This window comes from Oncorhynchus tshawytscha, linkage group LG07 (assembly GCF_018296145.1).
Source record: "Oncorhynchus tshawytscha isolate Ot180627B linkage group LG07, Otsh_v2.0, whole genome shotgun sequence".
NCBI classification, from domain to species: domain Eukaryota; kingdom Metazoa; phylum Chordata; class Actinopteri; order Salmoniformes; family Salmonidae; genus Oncorhynchus; species Oncorhynchus tshawytscha.
Genome location: NC_056435.1, coordinates 29,952,419 through 29,958,418, shown reverse-complemented (window position 1 = coordinate 29,958,418; position 6,000 = coordinate 29,952,419).

Genomic DNA, 6,000 nt, shown 5'->3' with positions numbered 1-6,000 from the left:
TGTGTGTGTGTGTGTGTGTGTGTGCGTGTGTGTGCGTGTGTACACGTGCAAGTAAGACAGAAAATATTGACTCACCGTACTTGTAGACTCAGTGAATGCCAATGCCATCCTCCTCTCTTTCATGTTCGCAGAACGGTCTATGGCTCTGTCAAACAGTACACTTTATGTTTTTGTTGTCATAGGCTACCTATCTAAAATGTTTGCTAGCCTAACATCCTTGCATGGGCAACAATAAACCAGGTAAGCTAGCTAGCTAGTTAACGTGAGCCTAAAAGGGCTAGGCTACGTCTAGGCTACATATTGAACCTAAATTGTCTGAGGCCAGTGGCACAACATATACATTTATGGTTAGATCAGAATCACCGTCATAATCATTGACATGTACAGAGAATGAAGTCAAAACCACAAGTCCAAAACCCCAAATCCATCCATGGTATAGGAAAGGGATGATTTAGAAAGCTAGCCCCTGCAGGACATGAACACAAACAGACCAGAATCTGAAATGCAGTTTTGCTTAGAATGTGATTTTAATTGATTTAATTGATTTAATTGGTGTGGGTTGTCCTGCTGCACCAGGACAACCCACAGTTGAGCTCACCTCATCGCTGATTGGCTAGTTATTTAATCTTTTTTTTATCAAGGGAGGCCAAGAGCTTGCTGGCATCAGTCAATCAAATGCCACGGCCGCCACATGTCATAGTCTTTTGGTCAAGACAGCATCAGATACATGGGCTACACATACTGAGACCGAGGGGCGCTGTTTCCCTCGTTCTGATGATTTCTCCTGTGAGATTCAGCCACTTGCGAATTGACAGAAAATTAAGAAAACACAGAGAGGCGAAATTTACATTTTTGTTTTCATTGGTAAAATTTTTGTGAAGCCAGGCTTTCCTTGGCATCCATGAATACACGGCACTGTATAAAACCAATACGCTACCAGATTTGGATCTCTTGGACTTGGCCCAAAACAAACTTGTAGTTCTGCTATTTGTAACATTGTTGTTTCAATGATGAATCAGTCTAGGTAAATCATTGGATCTGATAGCAAAAATGCACCAAATCCCATGGTTTTTAAGATGAGATACAGTCATTTTCAATCAGAATCTGAACATTCCAACTTGTCTCAAAACATTCGTTCATCAGCCCGGGAACATTCTATTGCATTGACTCCCATGCAGCCAGATGCATAAAGGTATGAAAAACATAGAAAGCTACTTTTTTAAAAGAATACATCGATTTGATCAGGGGCTTGCGGGGGACAATGTAATACCATCAAACCTTTGCCATCCCAAAGTGGGCACATTTTTCTGCTGGCCCCATGGACTAAATTACATAGAAAGAAACTTCCCTTCTCCTCTGGCTGTGAACAGCTGGACAAGTCTGGCGGGCATGTTGACAAATGGCTTGGGATGAGATTTGAAAGGCTGCAGGGCTTTTTGCCTAAACAACTTGTTTAAAAGGGATTGCCTGAATAGCACATCACTGTCAATTGTATTATAGTCTTTGGTAATGACTAAATTACCCAGATCCTATTAATCCCAGATGGTTAATTCATTTTGCCTTGGGTTGTATATTATCATACTGCCATTCGAGTATTTGTACCCAGGATCAACAAGGGATCAATTGAAGTATATGGTGCAACATAACAGGTTAAAGGACCAGGGTCAAAAATGTGGTTTCCTGTGTGTTATATGTATATATTTCCACACTGTGAGGTTGGAATAATAATGTGAAATAGTGAAAATGATGATGATGCCCTTTTCGTTTAAGAGTTGTTTGAGAACACTGCCTGAAATTTCAGCCTGTTTTGGTGAGAGGGAGTTTTGGCCTTCTGTGGTGAAATCCCTGTGCAGTATATTAGTTATTAATAGACCAATGAGAAAGAGAGTTCCAGCATGCGCAATCAGGGACAAGGAGCTCTTCTGTTTATCATAAGACTTCAATTAGGATAATGAATTTGAAACAATACTGCTATGATCAAAATATTGACTTTGAACCAAAATGTTCTATCACAATGAAATGATAAAATATCGTATTACGTTGCTGAATTGTTTTCGGTTTCAAATGTGAGGGACAAAAAAACGAAAGAAAAGAACACTAAAGGAAGCTTGCATAGGCCTACCAAGTACAACATTCCTAGCCTGCTGATGGTGCCGGCTGGCTGCCGATGGGAAATATTGAATTAAATAATCTCCTAAATAATAGAGCTGTGTGTTTTGAGACAGGCAAACAAAGACATCTGAACAGAAGAAAAGGGGTTTTGAGACAGAACCGTTTTTGAGGAGGAGAATAGAACAGACAATGAATAATCAAATAAATAAATAGTAGGACAGACAGACATATATTCTGTGACAAGGAGACCAGGAAATAATATTAGGGACTCGGCGAGAAAAAGAGACAGTGTTATACAAGGATTACTCATATTGAGCGCCTCAAGGGAATAGAGAGTAACAAAGATGGAAACCTGTTTCTATCTCTAGTCACGTTTCCTTAATGGACTCACAATGGGACCTAGTTTGTGGTGTTAGATGTGGGAGTATAACCAATTGATTACTGCCAATCAATGGCAAAAGTCTGAGGCTTCCCATGTTGCTCAAAAACAATATATTTAACAGCAGGTTTGAGAATACAATAGTAATTACTAGGCTTCAGTGATTTGTGACGACAGTAACAAGCTCTGCAAGCTCAAATAGACTGACCCAGCACTGTCCTGGTGTTTATACCCCTGCGATGTACAATGACTTCAAAACAACACTTTTACACCATGCATAGTTCATGCATAAAGTACATAAATAATAATTGAGCTTGGAGAAGAGTTGACTATAACACTGAATCAAACTCAACATTTACAGTTTTGCCATGATATACTGTATTGGACAATGGTAAAGTATTTGAAGTTGGACTTTCCTCTGCTCTGCCATGTTCTTTATGTCAACATTAACCATCACATGACATGAATAAACTCTCATTCTGTAGGCTGTGTGTTAATTGTTTGATGTCAATGAGGCTAGTGGTGTTTTGAGAGTGGAGGTATGAGATTTCATTGATTACCAGTTAAAGGATCATTGATTTACTGCTTCAAGCTGCTTAGTTAGCTCCATTCAACATGGTAAGACATAACAAAATATATGCTGGCTTTGATGTCTTTTAACCTCACAGCACAATTCATCCATGGCTAAGAGCACCAGTTTTCACATATTTGTCCACTTTGGGGTGGCAAAGTCTAATGACGATTTTCATTAAGATCCATGTCTGTGGGTTATGTTTTGGTATGATAACCTCTTATCGGAAGTAACTAACAACATTATAGATTATGTTATGACCCCTATGCGGATAGGTAGACCAACAGGATTGAGGGTTTGAAATGTAATGTTGTATCGTCAACAATCTTGTCATAGTAAGGCAATTTATATATTATTAGCTTCATAAAACAACACAAATCAAGGTATGAAACAATTGGATTGGTAGTTTTTTTTTTAACCTTTATTTTACTAGGCAAGTCAGTTAAGAACAAATTCTTATTTTCAATGACGGCCTAGGAACAGTGGGTTAACTGCCTCTTCAGGGGCAGAACGACAGATTTGTACCTTGTCGGCTCGGGGACTCGAACTTGCAACCTTTCGGTTACTAGTCCAACGCTCTAACCACTAGGCTACCCTGCCGCCCCAATGATATCTCTATGGGCCCACCTTAGGGGGTCAAAGGTCCTACATGTATCCATTTTGGAGTACATCGAGACAGAATGGGCAGTATTGGGATGCACTCTATTGTCACATGGTACCATAGATTTAGCTACATTAGAGTCATCATAGATTTTGTCTATAATCAGTCCCAGCAGCCTATTTTTGAGATGGCTGCCATTCATTTCATTGGGAGGAACTGCATTGATTTTGCATGGACATAACTGAATAAATTATTGATTGAATAAGACAAATAATGGCTTAAAATGTGTGTTTACAATGTGTGTTTACAACACAACATTTATGGCCCAAGTATGTCAGTTATATGTATTTAGCAAAATGTTACCAGAATAGTGGCTAAAAATACATAATAAATGCTGTCTGTATTGTTGATTTTTGTATCCTTTTCAAATATATTCCATTTAAAGAGTAACAAAAAACTGCTAGAAGAATATACTGATGTCTATTAATAAAAATGATATACAATTTGACTCTATAAATTGTGTTAACATCAAGGAATGTGATGTGAAACCTGCCCTGTACGTTGCACCCTATATGAAATCACAAAGGAATGCATTATATGCAGCAGAGAGGTACAGATAACCATTTTCTCAAAATGCCTTCATAATGAGTGTACTAAACTGTACATGGAGCTAGGAAAAGTCTAAACAATAATGCCCAGCTATTGCTGATTTAATCATAGGATACACATTTTCCAATATGCCCACCAACAGGCTTCATTGGTTTTAAATGGATTGGTCTGACATTGCCAAAACTCTTTCAATAATAGGTGGAATATGCCAAATGGTAATTAGAAATATGTTATAGTTATGCAGATAACACACCCAATGTAGCAAGGTGAGCTAAATATATCATATTTGTAAAACATTTCCTAAATTGTTCCAAAAATATACAAAAAACACTATCCATATAACTGGTTTTGGTCAGTATTTGTATCGCAAATTTGATTTGATTTTCAATCAATTAAAAAGGTAGCCGTAATATTCCTAAAGGGATCTTTCACTGGTTTGTAGTGATTACAATGATGTACAATATTATGCCATATTTTTTTATATAAAATCTTTGTCTTGAATCCTGTCACATTCACTGCATTCCAACATAACACTCTAAGAAACCGCCTGATGATAAGGGCATCAACTTACATAGCTGGTGAAGTATTAAAGCCTTAGGTTTACAGCCGTTCTAGATCGTGTCTAGTTACACTATTTATGGAACAATAGTATATAGTATATTGTATTATAGGGCCTAATAAAATATGTATTGGTTTGTGGCTGCTGAGGATTGCTAAAAGACTGTCATTTTTCCAATCACCAATTGCATAATTTCTATTATATTTGTGAACTAGCCACTGAACTAATCGCTACAGAATTATTAAGTAGCACATTAATAACATAAGGTTACAGAGCACAATTTTAAGTTGTTCAGGGACAGAAGAGTTTATAATCACCAAAGTTCCTTTTTAGAGAAAATTTGTGTTAAATTGTTGGGACAACTCAAGAAATTACAGAGCACACCTTTCATCTTAGCATGCTGAGTATTGCTATACAACAGACTATTACAGGTGGCAGGGGCACAACTTTCACTGGGGACGGGGGGACGGGACGGGACGGGAGACTTGCCTCACCCACATTCTGAAATTGCGTTTTATCATTTGGAATGTGATACAAAATGAGGCAACGGTGTGCTTTAGGACCATGCGGAATGTCTCAGAATTCACCATGCAGTATATTCGTTCATTAATAGACCAACAAGAAAGAGATTTCCAAATCTCTCTACCAATAACATCACATTTTCAGTTGTCCCCTCTCCACTTGAACCACTCCCAGACAGTGATAGCAACATTCATGCTTGAGAAATTGCTCTTTGCTAAGAAGCTGTTTTTTCTTTCTTCTTTTTGACCATTTTAATTGAAAACAATCACAGTAAGGTACTTAATTCTTACTCAGAAATGATTTGATGTTTGGATACAAAATGGCTGCATTGGACCTTTAAGAATGATCCAGTATTAGTTTCTCTGAAGAGGTGGAAGAGTTTCTATCCATATGTCAAATCAATCAAACACGCACTGCAATAAATCTACCTCTGGATAGTGGATATTAATAGCAGATAATTGGTAGACAGTAAAAAGTCTTTGTACAGAGCATCAAAAAACATTTATTCATTTCATGAAAGCTTCAGTCCACTTAGGAAAGCTGATTACTTCTCTTTTGATTATAATGAAGTAGGTCTGCACCACAGCTCAAACATTACACACTTAAACAGACCTTGTTCTTGTGTAAGATAGCTATGACCTCACATG